General features: G+C 38.5%; 1 non-coding gene across 1 annotated transcript; it reads left to right on the forward strand.

The window, feature by feature from the left end:
• The first annotated feature begins 18,954 nt into the window (after positions 1-18,954).
• On the forward strand, positions 18,955-19,062 carry LOC112752347 (small nucleolar RNA R71). Its single transcript, XR_003176787.1, has one exon. It is a non-coding gene; the product is annotated as a small nucleolar RNA R71 (small nucleolar RNA).
• Positions 19,063-22,711: the final 3,649 nt, after the last annotated feature.

Below are 22,711 nucleotides of genomic sequence, written 5' to 3' on the forward strand. Positions count from 1 at the left end.
GAAAACAAAATGCTTAGGGCCACGGCCAAGACTCATAAAGTAGCTGTGTTCAAGAATAAACATAATGAACTAGGAGAATCAATAACACTATCTGAATTCTGAGTTCCTATAGATGCCAATCATTCTGAACTTCAAAGGATAAAGTGAGATGCCAAAACTGTTCAGAAGCAAAAAGCTAATAGCCCCGCTCATCTAATTAAGACTGATCTTCACAGATGTTTTTGGAGTTTATTATATACTCTCTTCTTTTTATCTTACTTTGTTTTTAGTTGCTTGGGGACAAGCAATAATTTAAGTTTGGTGTTGTGATGAGCGGATAATTTATACGCTTTTTGGCATTGTTTTTAGGTAGTTTTTAGTATGTTTTAGTTACTTTTTAGTATATTTTTATTAGTTTTTATGAAAAATTCACATTTCTAGAATTTTCTATGAGTTTGTGTGTTTTTCTGTGATTTCAGGTATTTTCTGGCTGAAATTGAGGGACCTGAGGAAAAATCTGATTCAGAGGCTGAAAAAGGACTGCAGATGCTGTTGGATTCTGACCTCCCTGCACTCGAAATGGATTTTTTGGAGCTACAGAATTCTAGTTGGCACGCTCTTAATTGCGTTGGAAAGTAGACATCCTGGGCTTTCCAGCAATATATAATAGTCCATACTTTGCCCGAGTTTTAATAGCGCAAACTGGCATCTAAATGCCAACTTTCTACCATATTCTGGCGTTAAACGCCAGAACTGGCATAAAAGCTGGAGTTAAACGCCTAAACTGGCACCAGAGCTGGTGTTTAACTCCAAGAAAAGTCTCTACATGTGAAAGCTTCAATGCTCAGCCCAAGCACACACCAAGTGAGCCTAGAAGTGGATTTCTGCATCATTTACTCATTTCTGTAAACCCTAGGTTACTAGTTCATTATAAATAGGACCTTTTACTATTGTATTTTAGGGGAGGTTATTCTGGTTCCTCCTCTGGGGCCGAAGCCAATGAACACCATTATCACTTATGTATTTTCAACGGTGGAGTTTCTACACCCCATAGATTAAGGTGTGGAGCTCTGCTGTTCTTCATGAATTAATGTAAAGTACTATTATTTTTCTATTCAATTCAAGCTTATTCTTATTCTAAGATATTCACTCGCACTTCAACCTGATGAATGTGATGATCCGTAACACTCATCATCATTCTCACCTATGAACGCGTGCCTGACAACCACTTCCGTTCTATCTGCAATAGCTTGAGTGTGTATCTCTTAGCTTCCTGGTTCACGACACATGGTTGCCTCTCCTGACAATAGAGCCCTCCATTCCGTGCGATCAGAGTCTTCGTGGTATAGGTTAGAATCAATTGGCAGCATTCTTGAGATCCGGAAAGTCTAAACCTTGTCTGTGGTATTCTGAGTAGGATCTGGGATGGGATGACTGTGACGAACTTCAAACTCGCGAGTGTTGGGCGTAGTGATAGACACAAAAGGATCAATGGATCCTATTCCAACATGAGTGAGAACCGACAAATGATTAGCCGTGTAGTGACAGCGCATTTGGACCATTTTCACTGAGAGGACGGACGGTAGCCATTGACAACGATGATCCTCCAACGTAAGCTTGCCATGGAAAGGAGTATGAATGATTGGATGAAAGCAATAGGAAAGCAGAGGTTTAGAAGCAATAAGCATCTCCATACGCTTATCTGAAATCCTACCAATGAATTACATAAGTTTTTCTATCTTATTTTATATTTTAATAATAATTTAATCATCAAAACCTCAAAACTATTTGAATTCGCCTGACTGAGATTTACAAGGATGACCATAGCTTGCTTCAAGCTGACAATCTCCGTGGGATCGACCCTTACTCACGTAAGGTATTACTTGGACGACCCAGTGCACTTGCTGGTCAGCTGCATGGAGTTGTGTGAAAAGTGTGCAATCATGATTTTGTGTACCACAAGCTAATCACAAACATTAAAGTCTCAAGGCCATTTGACACGTAGTGATGAGTATTTTGGTGAAAAATAAATTTCTCCCAAAACACACAAATCTAACCGGCAAGTGTACTGGGTCGCATCAAGTAATAATAACTCACAGGAGTGAGGTCGATCCCACAGGGATTGATGGATCAAGCAATTTTAGTGGATGATTAGTTTAGTCAAGCTGACATTTAGTGAATTGTGTGAAATTGTAGCCAACAGAAAGTAAATGACAATGAATTTAAAGTTGCAGAATGTAAATTGGCAAGTAACTTAAAGAGCAAGAAATTAAAATTGCAAGAATCTTAAATGACAAGAAATATAAATTGCATTAAATGTAAAGGGAATTGGGAATTGGATTTGCAGAAATTAAACAAGGAAAAGTTAAATTGCAACAAGCAGAGAAGTAGAAGATGGATTTGATTGATTCGGAACCAAAACAGAAATGTAAATAAACATGAAAAAGCAATAAACAGAGAATGTAAAATTGGAATTAAGATCTCAGGACCCAAGAGACTAGATAACCAAGTCTAGATCTCAATGCCTTCCTAGATCCAACAAGAACAATTGCAAAGGAAATGTAAATTGCAGAGAAAGTAGATGAAGAGCAATTAACAGAAACTTCGATTTAATTAAGCAGTAAAGAAAGCAGAGAGAAATCTCAGAGGGAGAATGAAACAGAACACCTTCAATTCTCCACCCAAGACTCAAAAACAAAGAAAAGAAAATTAAAGAGAGCTCTCAAATCCTTGTGCTCCCTCGTGGAGCCAGCCTCTTCACAAATATGAAAATGATGCCTTATATAGGCTTTACAAAATGGAAATGAAAATGAAATTAAAAACAAATTACAATTAAATGAAATTCCTATTGTATCTATTTCTTGTGCCTTTGAGTAATGATCATGGGCCCTTGCTCTTGATGGAATTGGGATGATAGAGGCCTTGGTTGATTGCTCTTGGAGTTTGAGGAGGAACCGAATTGAACCGGGTTGAGTTTGCAAAAGTTGGACCAAAAGTTTTTGCTCCAACTTTTCATATCAGCCACCATGATTTGCTGATACCAACGTTGGTGCCAAAGTTAGGGGTCTAACTTTTGCTCCAACGTTGGCCTCCCTTATGCACATTTATGGCGCCAACTTTGTCCTCTTGTCATGTTGCCAATTTTATGCCCAATATAAACTATCATATATGGTTGGAAAGCTCTGAATGTCAGCTTTCTAACCCACTTGGAATCACTTCAATTGGACATCTACAACTCAAGTTATGATCATTTGAAGAGGGCATGGTTGCTGGCTTTGGTGTGCAGCGTTTGAGGTAAAGTTTGCCTCAAACGTTGGCGAAAACGCCAGTTCTGGAGGCTCAAACGTATTGTCCACCCCATACTATTATACATTATTGGAAAGCCCTGAATGTCTACTTTCCAATGCCTTTGGAATCACATCAATTGGGGCTCTACAGCTCGAGTTATACTCCATCGAAGGTGCAGAGGTCAAGTGGCCTCACTGCAGGTTGCCACCATGTTCATTTATGCACATTGCGGGGCAGTTTTCTCCCTCAATTTTAGTGTCCACCATGCAGTGCCATATATGCTTGGAAAGCTCTTGATTCCTACTTTCTAATGCTTCTTGAATCACCTCATTTGGAGCTCTGTAGCTCAAGTTATTCTTGTTGGAAGTATACCCCTTCAAGCTGTTGTGGTGTGTGGCGCCAACGTTAGCCCAAAAGTTAGGGGTCTAACGTTGGCACAAACTTTTGCTCCTTCCTTTGTATTTTTCATGTGCCAACGTTAGCCCAAAAGTTTGGGGTCTAACGTTGGCGCAAACTTTTGGTGGCCAGGGAGGTTTTTCTCATGCCAACGTTAGCCCAAAAGTTAGGGGTCTAACGTTGGCGCAAACTTTTGGTGCCCAGGGAGTAATTTTCAAGTTCTAACGTTAGCTTCAAAGTTAGGGGTCTAACTTTAAGGCTAACTTTTCACCCAAAAGTTTGTGCAAAAGTTTGAGGTTAACTTTAGGTCCAACTTTTTGCTTCCTGGTTCATTTTCACTTATTCCATTGTCCTCTCTTTACTCCTAGCCATTCCTTCTTGCTTCAACCTTTCTTCACCTATCATTAATCAACCAAACACATCAAAGCTATGCTCAAAATCATGAGATATTCATTCTTTCATAATATGTGACAATTATAGCATAAAACCTCATGAAATAGCATGAATTCATACATGGTTGATTAAATCAAAGGAAACATGAAAATCTACCCAATTGGCTTGCTTATGGATCAAGAAAGTGCATAAAACCTATTGAAACCAAAGGAAAAAGGCATAGAAAAATATGACATGATGACATGTCATCACGTAGCAATAGCATCAAGTGTGCCCATGTTAACCTTAGATATAAAATAATATTAGCGAGAGTAATGCTAAGTTAAATTAGTAGTTTTATATATTAAACAAAAAAGGATGACAAAAACCTAGTCTAATTAATATATTTCTTTTAAAACTATTCACACATCAGTATCCAAAATAATTAATAGAAAAACATATCTCTTGTCAAAATCATTTGAATACTGCACTTGAATCTAAAAGCTGAAATGGAAGCAAGAAAAAGAAGTAGCACATTTTACAATATAGTTAAAAAACAACCAAACAAATAGCACCAGACAACCTAGACCACATTTTCAACTACCACCCAATAAGGAAAGAATGCATTATTATTCACCAACAAGATAACTACCTTTCTCTTACTTATATAAACTCTGCAGAATAATTACTTAGTGTTACACAAATATCCACTATTTTTTTAACATCAAAAAGAAAAAAAATTGTAGTTCTAAATACTGTTGAAACATGTATAAAATTATGTTCAGTGATCACTCTTTACTTGACCCTTCAGAACACACTGACACAAGAAGATTATTAGTTCACATTAAATACTTAAGCATAAAAATCTCGAAGCAACAAAATTGTTCACGTCATGTAAATCCAGCAAAATAACAGTGAGTAAAGGCCATACGCAAAAGTATATCCACCTTGTTTGGGAATAACACTTTGATGAAAATTATAACAATATTAAAGAGCATGGTGCTACTAATACAAACTCTAGTTGGTTGGCAAGGGTCTCAAAGTTGCTTAAAGGAAAAACTACACTATCAGTAGTGTCTCAAAGTTGCATATAAACAGTAATGTGTCTCCCACCCTTAACAAATCTTGGTAAGGAAAGAAAAACTCACTAGACTTGTGACATTTCGCTTGTGGGAACTTGCTCATATAAACTCTCATAGAAAATCCTGAGAGGATCTTTCTGAAATTTCACAAGGAAACAAACACATGCAACACACTGATTACAAAAAACTGAAAAAGCTATAAGGAATAAGAGAATAAAGCATACATGTATAATGTATATAATTGTATATCTACCTCCTCCGGTGGATCTTATTTCTGGCCAGGTAAATCATACACCTTTTTCTCTTTCTTCTTCTTCTGTTGCTGCTCTGAAGCAGAAGAAGCAGCAGCATATGAGACTTACAGAGAAAATAAGCTACTTATTTTTCTTACAACAATTATCTTCAGTTCTCGCAATTTCATCACACATAGCACTACACATTCCCATATGCAATAACAATTTACCATATGCATTAACAATTTAAGCAGATTATACAAAAAAATGTAATAAATCATAAATCATTCTCCTCTAGCATTGTGTGTTGGTCAAAATACATGCCTGGAAACCAAACATGGCTTTAAGCCAATCAAGCATGTCTAAGTCTCCTGTTCTCTGTCTTTGTTGCTCGAAAGAACTAGGCCAGTTCAAGCCTTGTGTGTTCCATAGCGCAGAAACAGCAGCTTTAATCTAATAAAGAAAGAAAGTCCAAGAACTCAACAAAATCAGGCATCATTGCATATTTGCATCATGTACTCCACCAAGATAAGCAACTAAGCAAGTCTTATTTAGGTTATCAAACCTTATATGTACCACATTAAGACTTCAAAATAAGTATGTAAAACACAAGAATAGGAACATGTAATAAGTTTTTCAAAATAAAAATCATGTTAGTAGTAAAACAGCATAACTGAGCACTAACCTTCGAGCAGCACGGCGAGCAGAACTGCGAGACCTGGCGAGCAGAACCGCGAGACAGAGGCAAGAAGAACCGCGAGACAGAGGCGAGCAGAACCATGAGACAGAGGCGAGTAGCTTTCTGAGCAGAACGGCGAGATGGACTACAAGCAAAACAGCAAGGACGAACCTGGTTGTGATCTTGAGCGCCAAAGGTGGCAACGGTGAGATAGATGGCGCCATGATGGAGGTTAGGGTTTTCTAAACCATTCAAGGAAAAGCCATTCAAAGCAGCATCGAGGAAGACAACGACTGCTCGACGAACATGACGATGACGGCAAGCTCGAGGAAGACCATGGTGATGGCAACGACAAGCTCGAGACAATGACTGCTCGATGAAGATGACGATTACAAGCGATGAAGGCTGGGTGCGACGAAGGCGATGCAGGCTAGGTAAGATGAAGGGCAGTGATGAACGCAATAGGCTGAACGATTACAACGACGAAGGCTTGAGAAAGCTGCTAAGTTCGAGAGTGAAGATGAAGTGATGGCGCAATAGGGTTTGAAAGGGAATTTTAGGGTTAAAAAGATTTTAGGGTTTGAAAGGGAATTCTTTAACTCTGTTCTAACTTTTATCAAAACTAAAGAAACCAAGAAATTCAAATGATAACATTTTAAGTTTTAATTCATACTTTGATATCAAATTTAGTTTAAATATGAATATTGAGTTTACATTAAATACTTTTAATTCTAAATTATAATTTGTTATATTTTTTAAGAATACTAAATAACTAATTATTAATACAATGTACAAACTATAAAATTAATCAAATTATCTCAAACTAATTTTGTTAAGTATAATTTGGTAACATAAGAATTAGGTGTACTCTAACAAAGTTATATGATTTAAAAATAAACAAATTATAAAAAAATACACATTTTGTAATGGAAAAAAAGATACTGGAAAAAGAAGAAAAAAATATTGAATGGTGAAAAAAAATAAAATCACAAGTCATCTTAAAATTTAGGGTTTAAAATAAGTCAAGTGTGAAAATTTTAAAACTTATCATTTAGGGTTAAAATTTGAAAACTTAGGAAAAAAAAGTTAAGTGTGAAAAAAATTTAGTGGGAAACTAAATTTTAGGGGAGGGAACTCTATCGGTACGTTTTTTTTACGGTGCCAAAATAAACACACTATAGCCACGCTTATAAAGCATGCCGATTTCCTTCTATGGCCACGCTTTTTAAGCATGCCAAAAAAAAGTGTGGCCAAATTTCAAATCAGTGGCCACCCTCGTAAAAGCGTGCCAATTTCCCTCTATGGCCACGCTTTTTAAGCGTGGCAATAAAAAAGCGTGGCCAAATTTCAAATAAGTAGCCACCCTCGTAAAAGCGTGCCGATTTCTCTCAAAAAGCGTGGCAAAATCACAAATCAGTGGCCACCCTCGCAAAAGCGTGCCCATAGACCACTTTTGGGCACGCTTTAAAAGCGTGGCAAGAAAAAAGGGTGTCGACAGGCCTTTTTTCTTGTAGTGTTCTTTTCTTCACAAAGAACCGAAACCCTTCTTATTTTCTTTTGAAAATAAACATTAAAATCTTATCAATTAATATCATCTCAACAGCCCGAAAAATCGTCAAAATATTCCAGCTGGGCTATTCTTAATAAGAATTCAACAAAATTCAATAGGATTAACAAAATTCAACATAAACTCAATCAAACCCAAACAGTAATCAACCAAACCAACATTCATTTATCACATTAACATTTAATCGGTACAAAATTACCAAAGCATACCCCCGTACAAAATCAAAACAACGGAAACTCCAGAGAAGCTTTTTGTTTGAGTTGCTGAAGAAGAAAATGTCAGAAATCGTCTGTGACTCTTAGAACTCCAATTGGCCAAACTCAAGGGGAAGGTGAGCTACGTCACCGTCAGATTAGATTTTTTATTGGAGTTATGAATCACAAGAAATTGAAGCCAGAAAGCTCATAGGATGTCACAGTTCTTCTCAAGCACACTCTTGGTCTTTCTCTCTTTCTTTTTCTTTCAACTTCAATTAGGTTATGAGATGAGGCAAGAAGATTAGATTATTTGTGGTGTTAAGCCTTCTAGTGCACGAAATTGTGATTCACACTTTTCACAACTCCGCACAACTAACCAGCAAGTGCACTGGGTCGTCCAAGTAATACCTTACGTGAGTAAGGGTCGATCCCACAGAGATTGTCGGCTTGAAGCAAGCTATAGTCATCCTGTAAATCTTAGTCAGGCGGATTCAAATAGTTATGAGGCTTTTATAATTAAAAGATAAATAAAACATAAAATAAGATAAAGATACTTATGTAATTCATTGCTGGGAATTTCAGATAAGCGTTTGGAGATGCTTTGTTGCTTCTGAACCTCTGCTTTCCTATTGTCTTCTTCCAATCATGCGTGCTCCCTTCCATGGCAAGCTGTATGATCCTCTCGGATGGAAAATACCAGGTACGATCTCTGTATGGCTAATCTACTGTCGGATTTCTCGTCTCGGATAAAAACAACCAGGTATAGCTACCGCACGGCTAATCATCTGTCGGTTCTCACTAGCGTCGGAATAGATCTCTCTATCCTTTTGCACACTTACACTGCGCCCAACATTCACAAGTTTGAAGCTCGTCACAGTCATCCCTTCCTAGATCCTATTCGGAATACCACATACAAGGTTTAGACTTTCCGGATCTCAAGAATGCTATCAATTGGTTCTAGCCTATACCACGAAGGTTCTAATCTCACGGATTTGGATGCTCTATTGTCAGGAGAGGTGATGCAAATCATGGATTAGAGACCCAAGAGATTATACTCTGGCTGTCGTCCAATGACTACGTTGAACATCATGTAGACCGCTTGCGGTTGTCAGGCACGCGGATCTTGGCTAAGCGAGTAACGAAGATAGTGGGTGATTGTCATGGGTGACCTGATGCACGGAAAACTTGTCTCTCAATAAATCTCCCTTCGGCAAGTGTACTGAAGTTGTCGTCAAGTAAAAACTCACAATAGAGTGAGGTCGAATCCCACAGGGATTGATTGATCAAGCAACTTTAATTAGAAGAATGTTCTAGTTGAGCGAATCCAGAATTTGGGTTGAGAGTTACAGAAAATAAAATGGCGGGAATGTAAATAACAGAAAAGTAAATGCTAAAATTAAAGGACTGGAAGTAAATGACTGAAAATAAATTGCAGAATTGTAAATGGGAATGGGGGATTTGCTCATAAAAGTAAATGGCAGAAATTAAAGAGAATGGGTAAGATTAGAGATGGGGAGTTCATTGGGCTTAGGAGATATTGCAATTCTCTGGATCAAGTTCATTTTCATCTCTTCCTCAATCAATGCACTCATTGATCTCCTTGGCAATCTTAAGTGATTGAATTGCAATTTCTTGCAATTCAATCTCTCAAATCTTGATCAATAGCCAATTCCTTGGTCAATTGCTCATGAGAAGAGATGAAGTATGGTCACTGATTATACCACATGCATTTCCCAAACCAAGTATTGAGAGGGTTACAGTCACATACCCATCCAAACCCAATTTGGTCCAGCATGAGAAAGCATTTCTAGCTTGATCTCTTCATTCCTCTTCCAAGGTTCAAAAGAGATCCAAGTTTGAATAGCTTCTCTTCCAAGATAACTACTCAATTGGATGAAGACCGAAAGCTTTCAAGTAAAATCAAGAGGAAAGATAGAAGAAGAACAATGAAAATTAGTATTGATCCATCAAATTACAACAAAGCTCCCTAACCCAATGAAAGGGGTTTAGTTGTTCATAGCTCTTGAAGATGAAAACAAAGATGGAGAATACATCATAAAACTAGAAATTGCAAAGAAAGTAAAATACAGAGAGTGGTTCTTCAGCCTCCCGAACTCCTTTACAATTCAAAGCTACTCCTATATATACTACTCTTCTCAGCTTCTAGTTCACTCTTCAAGTCTTGGGCCTTTGGATCTTGAGTTTGAAGCAGTTCCTTTCTTTATTTGGTCTTGGCTTTACTTGCAGAGAGAAAGTGCAGAGTGGGCAGAGACTTAAGCTCAGGGCGTAAGGAGTGTTAATCATTTAGTGAAAGTCCAAGTTCGGGAACGTTAGTGACACTTAACATTGTCACTAACGTTCCAATGCACCCCTTTTGCCTCACGTTAAAACCCACGTTAACTAGGTTAACGTGGCTTTTAACGTTGCCTTGTCAACCTTCAAGAACATTAGTGACACTCAACATTGTCACTAACGTTCCAGTGTGCACCTTCTTGCTTCACGTTAAAGCTCACGTTAACTAGGTTAACTAGGCTTCTAACGTGGCCTTTGCCATCCTTCGAGAATGTTAGTGACATTCAACATTGTCACTAACGTTCCAATGTGCCCCTAGGTCTCACGTTAGAGTCCACGTTAACTAGGTTAACGTGGCTTCTAACGTGGCCATCTTTTAGCCATCCCAACGTTAGTGACAATGTTGAGTGTCACTAACGTTGGCTCATCCTTCATTTCTCATCGTTAGCTTCCACGTTAACCAAGTTAACGTGGAAGTTAACGTGACTCTTGGGGGTTGTGTGGTTGCTTCAACGTTAGTGACAATGTTGAGTGTCACTAACGTTGTCGACAACTCTTCATCTTCTACGTTAGTTCCCACGTTAACCAAGTTAACGTGGGAGTTAACGTGGTACTTAGCACCATAGGCCAACGTTAGTGACAATGTTGAGTGTCACTAACGTTGGCTCAACTTCTTTTCTCCACGTTAGAGTTCACGTTAACTTGGTTAACGTGGGCATTGATGGCTATTTGAGAGTGTTATTGGCAATCACTTTTCTCATTAATCTTTGCAAGTTACCTCCCCTTTTCTTGCTCCTTTTTGGTCCTGAAATCAAGCAACAAAGTGCATCAAAGCTCTAGTCCAAGTCATGAGTAATGCAACATAATATTTGTCACTAAACTTATGCAAAATCCTCATGAAATCATGTAACATGCACAATGTATGCTTGAGTGAAGGCATAAGTGAATATTTACCCAAAACTAACTTATTTCCTAAAGAAATGCATGAAACTAACCTAAAAACAGCAAAGAAAAGGTCAGTGAAACTGGCCAAAATGCCCTGGCAGCATTACCCCTTCATTCTGACTTAACTGAATTAAGTATAAGAGTATATATTGGAGAAGAAGTAGGCGTGAATTGAAAGAAAAACAATAGTACTTGCATTAATTCATGAAGAACAGCAGAGCTCCACACCTTAATCTATGGGGTGCAGAAACTCCACCGAAGAAAATACATAAGTGAAATAGGTCTAGGCATGGCCAAATGGCCAGCCTCCCAAAGACATTCCAAGTATGATAGTATGCGAATAGAATAGTAAAAAATGCTATTTATACTAAACTAATAACTTAGGTTTACAGAAAATGAGTAACTAAGTGCAGATAGTGTAGAAATCCACTTCCGGGGCCCACTTGGTGTGTGCTTGGGCTGAGCATTGAGCTTTAGACGTACATAGGCCATTCTTGGAGTTAAACGCCAGCTTGGGTGCCAGTTTGGGCGTTTAACGCCAGTTCTGGTGCCAGTTCTGGCGTTTTACTCCAGAAAAGGGTCTCTAGTGGGTGTTTGAACGCCAGTTTGGGCCATAAAATCTTGGGAAAAGTATGAACTATTATATATTTCTGGAAAGCCCAAGATGTCTACTTTCCAACATAATTAAGAGCGTGCCAATTGGGCTTCTGTAGCTATAGAAAATGCACTTTGAGTGCAGGAGGGTTAGAATCCAACAGCATCTGCAGTCTTTTTTCAGCCTCCAAATCAGATTTTTGCTCAGGTCCCTCAATTTCAGCAAGAAAATACCTGAAATCACAGAAAAACACATAAACTCATAGTAAAGTCCAGAAATGTGATTTTTGCATAAAAACTAATAAAAATATAATAAAAAGTAACTAAAATATACTAAAAATTATGTAAAAACAATGCCAAAAAGGGTATAAATTATCCGCTCATCACAACACCAAACTTAAATTGTTGCTTGTCCCCAAGCAACTAAAAACAAAATAGGATAAAAAGAAGAGAATATACAATAAATTTCAAAATATCAATGAAGCTTAGTTCCAATTAGATGAGCGGGACTAGTAGCTTTTTACTTCTGAATAGTTTTGGCATCTCACTTTATCCTTTGAAGTTCAGAATGATTGGCATCCATAGGAACTCAGAATTCAGATAGTGTTATTGATTCTCCTAGTTCAGTATGTTGATTCTTGAACATAGCTACTTTATGAGTCTTGGCCATGACCCTAAGCATTTTGTTTTCCAGTATTACCACCAGATACATAAATGCCACAGACACATAACTGGGTGAACCTTTTCAGATTGTGACTCAACTTTGCTAGAGTCCCCAGTTAGAGGTGCCCAGAGTTCTTAAGCACACTTTTTTTACTTTGGACCATGACTTTAACCGCTCAGTCTCAAGCTTTTCAGTTGACACCTTCACGCCACAAGCACATGGTTAGGGACAGCTTGATTTAGCCGCTTAGCCCAGGATTTTATTCCTTTGGGCCATCCTATTCATTAATGCTCAAAGCTTTGGATCCTTTTTATCCTTGTCTTTTAGTTTAAAGGTTTACTGGCTTTTTGCTCTTGCCTTTTGGTTTAAAGAGCTATAGGCTTTTTCTGCTTGCTTTTTTCTTTCTCCTTCTTTTTTTTTCTTTATCTTTCGCAAGCTTTTGTTTTTTTTATTGCTTTTTCTTGCTTCAAGAATCAATTATAATTTTTCAGATTATCAATAACATTTCTCTTTTTTCATTATTCTTTCAAGAGCCAACAATTTTAATATTCATAAACTTCACTATAAAAAATATGCACTGTAGTGCACGAAATTGTGATCATCAATAATGGCGCCAAAGACTTGGAGCTCTCAAACGTGAATCACACTTTGTCACAATTCCACACAACTAACCAGCAAGTGCATTGGGTCGTCCAAGTAATACCTTACGTGAGTAAGGGTCGATCCCACGGAGACTGTCGGCTTGAAGCAAGCTATGGTCATCTTGTAAATCTCAGTCAGGTGGATTCAAATGGTTATGGAGGATTGATAATTAAAAGATAAATAAAACATAAAATAAAGATAGAGATACTTATGTAATTCTTTGGTTGGAATTTCAGATAAGCGTATGAAGATGCTTTATTCCTCCTGAACCTCCACTTTCCTATTGCCTTCTTCCAATCATTCATACTCCTTTCCGTGGCAAGCTTTATGTTGGGCATCACCGTTGTCAATGGCTACTTCCCGTCCTCTCAGTGAAAATGTTCCAAATGCGCTGTCACCGCACGACTAATCATCTGTCGGTTCTTGATCATGTTGGAATAGGATCCATTGATCCTTTTGCGTCTGTCACACGCCCAACACTCGCGAGTTTGAAGCTCGTCACAGTCATCCCTTCCTAGATCCTACTCAGAATACCACTGACAAGGTTTAGACATTCCGGATCTCAGGAATGGCCGCCAATAATTGTAGCCTATACCACGAAGGTTCCAATCTTAGATTAGAAACCCAAGAGATACACATTCAAGCTTGTTTGCATGTAGAATGAAAGTGGTTGTCAGTCACGCGTTCATAGGTGAGAATGGTGATGAGTGTCACATAATCATCACATTCATCATATTCTTGGGTGTGAATGAATATCTTGGAGAAGAAATAGACTTGAGTTGAATAGAAAAACAATAGTACTTGTATTAATTCATGAAGAACAGCAGAGCTCCACACCTTAATCTATGTTGTGTAGAAACTCCACCATCGAAAATACAAAAGTGATAATCGAGGTCATTGGCTTCGGCCCCAGAGAAGGAACCAGAAGAACCAAGATGAAAATACAATAGTAAAAGGTCCTATTTATAGAGAACTAGTAGCCTAGGGTTTACAGAAATAAGTAATTAATGCAGAAATCTTCTTCCGGGCCCACTTGGTGTGTGCTTGGGCTGAGCATTGAAGCTTTCATGTGTAAAGACTTTTCTTGGAGTTAAACACCAGCTTTTGTGCTAGTTTGGGCGTTTAACTCCAGCTTTTGTGCCAGTTTTGGAGTTAAACGCCAGAATTCTTGAGCTGACTTGCAACGCCGGTTTGGGCCATCAAATCGCGGGCAAAGTATGAACTATTATATATTGCGGGAAAGCCCAGGATGTCTACTTTCCAGCGAAATTAGGAGCGCGTGAATTGGGCTTCTCTAGCTCAAGAAAATCCACTTCGAGTGCAGGGAGGTCAGAATCCAACAGCATCTGCAGTCCTTTTTCAGCCAGATTTTTGCTCAGGTCCCTCAATTTTAGCCAGAAAATACCTGAAATCACAGAAAAATACACAAACTCATAGTAAAGTCCAGAAAAGTGAATTTTATTTAAAAACTAATAAAAATATAATAAAAACTAACTAAAATATACTAAAAACATACTAAAAATAATGCCAAAAAGTGTATAAATTATCCGCTCATCACAACACCAAACTTAAATTGTTGCTTGTCCCTAAGCAACTGAAAATCATATAAGATAAAAAGAATAGAATATACAATGAATTCCAAAAACATCTATGAAGATCAATATTAATTAGATGAGCGGGGCTTTTAGCTTTTTGCTTCTAAACAGTTTTGGCATCTCACTTTATCCTTTGAAGTTCATAATGATTGGCATCTATAGAAACTTAGAATCCAGATAGTGTTATTGATTCTCCTAGTTAAGTATGTTGATTCTTGAACACAGCTACTTTATGAGTCTTGGCCGTGACCCAAAGCATTTTGTTTTCCAGTATTACCACCGGATACATAAATGCCACAGACACATAACTGGGTGAACCTTTTCAGATTGTGACTCAGCTTTGCTAGAGTCCCCAATTACAGGTGTCCAGAGCTCTTAAGCACACTCTTTTTGCTTTTGGACCACGACTTTAACCGCTCAGTCTCAAGTTTTCACTTGACACCTTCACGCCACAAGCACATGGTTAGGGACAACTTGGTTTAGCCGCTTAGGCCAGGATTTTATTCATGTGGGACCTCCTATCCACTGATGCTCAAAGCCTTGGATCCCTTTTTTATTTTACCCTTGCCTTTTGGTTTTAAGGGCTATTGGCTTTTTCTGCTTGCTTTTTCTTTCTCTCTCTTTTTTTTCGCATTTTTTTTACTCTTTTTTTTCTGCAAGCTTTGCTATTCACTGCTTTTTCTTGCTTCAAGAATCATTTTTATGATTTTTCAGATCATCAACAACATTTCTCCTTTTTCATTATTCTTTCAAGAGCCAACAATTTTAACATTCTTTAAACAACAAATTCAAAAGTTGTTGGAATGTTGGAATGTTAGGAGGATGGAATGCTCTTGGTGCTCCACCCTTAGTTGTCCCATGTTGGAGTTTAATTCTCCTAGGGAGGTATTGATTTGCTCCCAATAGTTTTGTGGAGGAAAATGCATCCCTTGAGGCATCTCAGGGATTTTATAATGAGGAAATTCCTCATGCTCTTGGTGAGGTTCTCTTATTTGCTCCATCCTTTTCATAGTGATGGGCTTGTCCTCATCAATGAGAATGTCTCCCTCTATGTCAATTCCAACTGAATTGGAGAGGTGACAAATGAGGTGAGGGAAGGCTAACCTTGCCACAGTAGAGGACTTGTCCGCCACTTTGTAGAGTTCTTGGGATATAACCTCATAAACTTCTACTTCCTCTCTAATCATGATGCTATGAATAATGATGGCTCGGTCTATAGTAAATTCAGACCGGTTGCTAGTGGGAATGATTGAGCGTTGGATAAACTCCAACCATCCCCTAGCCATGGGCTTGAGGTCATGCCTTCTTAGTTGAACCGGCTTCCCTCTTGAATCTTTCTTCCATTGAGTGCCCTCTTCACAGATGTCTATGAGGACTTGGTCCAACCTTTGATCAAAGTTGACCCTTCTAGTGTAGGGGTGTGCATCTCCTTGCATCATGGGCAAGTTGAATGCCAACCTTACATTTTCCGAACTAAAATCCAAGTATTTTCCTCGGACCATTGTAAGCCAATTCTTAGGGTCCATGTTCACACTTTGATCATGGTTCTTGGTGATCCATGCATTTGCATAGAACTCTTGAACCATTAAGATTCCGACTTGTTGAATGGGATTGGTGAAAACTTTCCAACCTCTTCTTCGGATCTCATGTCGGATCTCCGGATATTCGCCCTTTTTTAGCTTAAAAGTGACCTCGGGAATCACCTTCTTCTTGGCCACAACTTCATAGAAGTGGTCTTAATGCACCCTTGAGAGGAATCTCTCCATCTCCCACGACACAGAGGTGGAAGCTTTTGCTTTCCCTTTCCTCTTTCTAGAGGTTTCTCCGGCCTTTGGTGCCATAAATGGTTATGGAAAAACAAAAATCTTTAGCTTTTACCACACCAAACTTAGAAGGTTTGCTCGTCCTCGAGCAAAAGAAGAAAGAAGAGAGTAGAAGAAGAAGAAATAGAGGAGATGGAGGGGGCTTTGTGTTTCGGCCAAGGGGGAGAAGTAGTGTTTAGGTTGTGAGAAAATGAAGGAGTGAATATGGGTTTATATAGGAGTGGAGAGGGGGGTATGGTTCGGCCATGTAGGGGTGGGTTTGGGTGGGAAAGTGGTTTGAATTTGAATGGTGAGGTAGGTGGGGTTTATTGAAGGATGGATGTGAGTGGTGAAGAGAATGGTGGGATTTGATAGGTGAGCGGTTTTTGGGGAAGAGGTATTGAGGTGATTGGTGAATGGGTGAAGAAGAGAGAGAGAGGTGGGGTAGGTGGGGATCCTGTGGGTCCACAGATCCTGAGATGTCAAGGATATTTCATCCCTGCACCAAGTGGCGTGCAAAAATGCCCCTTTCTGCCAATCCTGGTGTTAAACGCCAGGCTGCTGCCCATTTCTGGTGTTTAACACCAGCTTCTTGCCTATTCCTGGCGTTAAATGCCAGTCTGTTGCCTATTTCTAGCGTTAAACGCCCAGAATGGTTCCAAACTGGGCGTTTAACGCCTATTCTGCTACCCTTACTAGCGTTTAAACGCCAGTAAGTTTCTCCTCCAGGGTGTTCTATTTTTAATACTATTTTTCCTTCTGTTTTTGCTTTTTCAATTATTTTTGTGACTTCACATGATCATCAACCTAAGAAAACATGAAATAACAAAAGAAAATATAAATTTAACATAGAACAGTAAAGATTGGGTTGCCTTCCAACAAGCGCTTCTTTAATGTCAATAGCTTGACAGTGGGCTCTCATGGAGCCTCACAGATGTTCAGAGCAATGTCGGAACCTCCCAACACCAAACTTAGAGTTTGAATGTGGGGGTTCAACACAAAACTTAAGGTTTGGTTGTGGCCTCCCAACACCAAACTTAGAGTTTGACTGTGGCGGCTCTGTTTGACTCCGTATTGAGAGAAGCTCTTCATGCTTCCTCTCCATAGTTACAGAGGGATATCCTTGAGCTTTAAACACAAGGGAGTTTTATTCACTTGAATGATCAATTCTCCTCTGTCAACATCAATCACAGCTTTTACTGTGGCTAGGAAGGGTCTGCCAAGGATGATGAATTCATCCATACACTTCCCAGTCTCTAGGATTATGAAATCAGTAGGGATGTAATGGTCTTCAACCTTTACCAAGACATCCTCTACAAGTCCATAAGCCTGTTTCTTTGAATTGTCTGCCATCTCTAGTAAGATTCTAGCAGCTTGTACCTCAATAATCCCTAGCTTCTCCATTACAGAGAGAGGCATAATGTTTATACTTGACCCTAGGTCACACAGAGCCTTCTCAAAGGGCATGGTGCCTATGATACAAGGGATTAAGAATTTTCCAGGGTCTTGTCTCTTCAGAGGTAATTTCTTCCTAGTCAAGTCATCCAGTTCTTTGATGAGAAATGGAGGTTCATCCTCCCAAGTCTCATTACCAAACAACTTGGCATTTAGCTTCATGATTGCTCCAAGGTACTTAGCAACTTGCTCTTCAGTAACATCTTCATCCTCTTCAGAGGAAGAATACTCATCAGAGCTCATGAATGGTAGAAGTAAATTCAATGGAATCTCTATGGCCTTTGTGTGAGCCTCAGATTCCCATGGTTCCTCATCAAGGAACTCCATGGAGGCCAGTGGACATCCATTGAGGTCTTCCTCAGTGGAGATCACTGCCTCTTCCTCCTCTCCAAGTTCGGCCATGTGAGACGTGTTTATGGCCTTGCACTCTCTCTTTGGATTCTCTTCTGTATTGCTTGGGAGAGTACTAGGAAGGAGTTCAGTAATTTTCTTACTCAGCTGACCCACTTGTGCCTCCAAATTTCTAATAGAGGACCTTGTTTCAGTCATGAAACTTTGAGTGGTTTTGATTAGATCAGAGATAATGGTTGCTAAGTCAGAGTGGCTTTGCTTATAATTCTCTATCTGTTACTGAGAAGATGATGGAAAAGGCTTGCTATTGCTAAACCTGTTTCTTCCACCATTATTGTTATTGAAACCTTGTTGAGGTCTCTGTTGATCCTTCCATGAGAGATTTGAATGATTTTTCCATGAAGAATTGTAGGTGTTCCATAGGGTTCTCCCATGTAATTCACCTCTTCTATTTCTGGGTTCTCAGGATCATAAGCTTCTTCTTCAGAGGAAGCTTCCTTAGTACTGCCTGTTGCTGCTGCTTGCATTCCAGACAGACTCTGAGAAATCATATTGACTTGTTGGGTCAATATTTTATTCTGAGCTAATATGGCATTCAGAGTATCAATATCAAGAACTCCCTTCTTCTGAGTTGTCCCATTATTCACAGGATTCCTTTCAAAAGTGTACATGAATTGGTTATTTGCAACCATTTCAATGAGTTCCTGAGCTTCTGCAGGCGTCTTCTTCAGATGAAGAGATCCTCCAGCAGAGTTATCCAATGACATCTTGGATAGTTCAGACAGACCATCATAGAATATACCTATGATGCTCCATTCTGAAAGCATGTTAGAAGGGCACCTTCTGATCAATTGCTTGTATCTTTCCCAAGCTTCATAGAGGGATTCACCTTCCTTCTGTCTGAAGGTTTGGACTTCCACTCTAAGCTTACTCAGTTTTTGAGGTGGAAAGAACTTTGTCAAGAAGGCATTGACTAGCTTTTCCCAAGAGTTCAGGCTTTCTTTAGGTTGTGAGTTCAACCATGTCCTAGCTCTGTCTCTTACAGCAAAGGGAAAAAGCATAAGCTTGTAGGCCTCAGGATCAATCCCATTGGTCTTGACAGTGTCATAGATTTGCAAGAATTCAGCTAAAAACTGATGAGGATCTTCCAATGGAAGTCCATGAAACTTGCAATTCTGTTGCATTAGAGAAACTAATTGAGGCTTAAGCTCAAAGTTGTTTGCTCCAATGGCAGGGATTGAGATGCTTCTCCCATAGAAGTCGGGAGTAGGTGCAGTAAAGTCACCAAGCACCTTCCTTGCATTGTTGGCATTATTGTTTTCGGCTGCCATGGCTTCTTCTTCCTTGAAAAGCTCTGTTAGGCCCTCTAGAGAGAATTGTGCTTTAGCTTCTCTTAGCTTTCTCTTCAAGGTCCTTTCAGGTTCAGGATCAGCTTGAACAAGTATGCCTTTGTCCTTTCTCATGCTCATATGAAAAGAGAGGAAAAGAAAATATGGAATCCTCTATGTCTCAGTATAGAGATTCCTTGAGGTGTCAGAGGAAAAGAAGAATAGAAGGAGGAGGTAGAGAAGAGAGAATTCGAACTTATCAAGGGAGATAGAGTTCGAATTGCACCTTGAGGAGGAGTGTTAGTCCCTTAAATAGAAGGATGTGAGAAGAGCGGAAGAATTTTCGAAAATTAATTAAAAAGATTTTGAAATAATAAAAAGAAATTTGAAAATTTGATTGAGATTTTCGAAAATTAAGATTAGAAAAGAAATTAAGTGATTTTTGAAAAAGATTTTGAAATTAGAAATCAAAAAGATATGATTGAGAGTTAATTTTGAAAAAGATGTGATTGAAAAGATATGATTGAGAAGATATGATTGAAAATCAATTTTAAAAGGAAAGTTTTTAAAATTAAAGTTGATTACTTGACTAACAAGAAATTAAAAGATATGATTCTTAAAATTTAAAATTTGATCCTTTCTTAATAGGCAAGTAACAACTTAAAAATTTTGAAGTAAATTATTAATAGTAGCAAGGATTTTTGAAAATAATAAAAAATGGAAAGAAATTGATTTTGAAGAGATATGATTGAAAATATATGATTTGAAAAAGATTTGATTTTGAAAAATTATGAAAATTTGAAAAAGATTTGAATTAAAAACAAAATCTTCCCTCTAGTGTCATCCTGGCGTTAAACGCCCAGAATGGTATCCATTCTGGCATTTAACGCCCAAAGTGCTACCTTTTTGGGCGTTACCTGGCTGGGCGTTTAAACGCCAGTTTTCCTTCTTCAGTTGGCGTTTTGAACGCCCAGCTTTTTCTGTTTGATTCCTCTGCTGAATGTTCTGAATCTTTAATTCTCTGTATTATTGACTTAAAAAGACATAGTTTTGAAATTTTTTTTGAAATTTTCAATGATGAGAAACAATCAAAATACAACTAATCTTAGGAAACTCAAATCAAACAAACAATGCATGCAGGACACCAAACTTAAAAATTTTCATATAAGGGACACTAACAAATTGAGAATGCATATGAGAAACAACAAAACACACAAAACAAGAGAATTTAAAGATCAGAGCAATGAAATCATCAAGAACAACTTGAAGATTAATGAAGAACATAATGCATATAATTTTCGAAAATTATAGGTATGCAATTTACACCAAACTTAAAATTAGATACTAGACTTAAACAAGAAACATAAAATATTTTTTATTTTTATAATTTTATAAATTTTTTTGTGATTTTTCGAAAATTGAGTGGAGAAGAAAATAAAGGGGTTCAAAATTTTTAATAAGAGTTCCAGGAATCATTGCAATGCTAGTCTAAGACTCCGGTCCAGGAATTAGACATGGTTTACTAGCTAGCCAAGCTTTCAATGAAAGCTCCGGTCTAAAACACTAGACATGGCCAATGGCCAGCCAAGCTTTAGCAGATCATTGCTAACAACAGCAGAATTGATAGAAATCAACAAGCTCTTGTGATGATAAGTTGAAACCTTGGTCCAATAAGATTAGACATGGCTTCACAGCCAGCCAGACTTCAACAAATCATCATGAAACTCTAGAATTTATTCTTAAAAACTCTGAAGAACAAAATAGAAAATTTTTGTATTTTTTAAAAAAAAATTTCGAAAATAAAAAATAAAAAGTAAAATTACCTAATCTAAGCAACAAGATGAACCATCAGTTGTCCAAACTCGAACAATCCCCGGCAACGGCGCCAAAAACTTGGTGCACGAAATTGTGATCATCAATAATGGCGCCAAAGACTTGGAGCTCTCAAACGTGAATCACACTTTGTCACAATTCCGCACAACTAACCAGCAAGTGCACTGGGTCGTCCAAGTAATACCTTACGTGAGTAAGGGTCGATCCCACGGAGACTGTCGGCTTGAAGCAAGCTATGGTCATCTTGTAAATCTCAGTCAGGTGGATTCAAATGGTTATGGAGGATTGATAATTAAAAGATAAATAAAACATAAAATAAAGATAGAGATACTTATGTAATTCTTTGGTTGGAATTTCAGATAAGCGTATGAAGATGCTTTGTTCCTCCTGAACCTCTGCTTTCCTATTGCCTTCTTCCAATCATTCATACTCCTTTCCATGGCAAGCTTTATGTTGGGCATCACCGTTGTCAATGGCTACTTCCTGTCCTCTCAGTGAAAACGTTCCAAATGCGCTGTCACTGCACGGCTAATCATCTGTCGGTTCTCGATCATGTTGGGATAGGATCCATTGATCCTTTTGCGTCTGTCACACGCCCAACACTCGCGAGTTTGAAGCTCGTCACAGTCATCCCTTCCTAGATCCTACTCAGAATACCACAGACAAGGTTTAGACATTCCGGATCTCAGGAATGGCCGCCAATAATTCTAGCCTATACCACGAAGGTTCCAATCTTAGATTAGAAACCCCAGAGATACACATTCAAGCTTGTTTGCATGTAGAACGGAAGTGGTTGTCAGTCACGTGGTCATAGGTGAGAATGGTGATGAGTGTCACATAATCATCACATTCATCATGTTCTTGGGTGCGAATGAATATCTTGGAGAAGAAATAGACTTGAGTTGAATAGAAAAATAATAGTACTTGTATTAATTCATGAAGAACAGTAGAGCTCCACACCTTAATATATGGTGTGTAGAAACTCCACCATTAAAAATACAAAAGTGATAATCGAGGTCATTGGCTTCGGCCCCAGAGAGGGAACCAGAAGAACCAAGATGAAAATACAATAGTAAAATGTCCTATTTATAGAGAACTAGTAGCCTAGGGTTTATAGAAATAAGTAATTAATGCAGAAATCTTCTTCCGGGCCCACTTGGTGTGTGCTTGGGCTGAGCATTGAAGCTTTCATGTGTAGAGACTTTTCTTGGAGTTAAACGCCAGCTTTTGTGCCAGTTTGGGCGTTTAACTCCAGCTTTTGTGCCAGTTCTGGAGTTAAACGCCAGAATTCTTGAGCTGACTTGGAACGCTAGTTTGGGCCATCAAATCTCGGGCAAAGTATAGACTATTATATATTGCTGGAAATCCCAGAATGTCTACGTTCAAACGCAATTGGGAGCGCGCCAATTGGGCTTCT

The sequence above is a fragment of the Arachis hypogaea genome, chromosome 15 (genome assembly GCF_003086295.3).
Source record: "Arachis hypogaea cultivar Tifrunner chromosome 15, arahy.Tifrunner.gnm2.J5K5, whole genome shotgun sequence".
NCBI classification, from domain to species: Eukaryota; Viridiplantae; Streptophyta; class Magnoliopsida; order Fabales; family Fabaceae; genus Arachis; species Arachis hypogaea.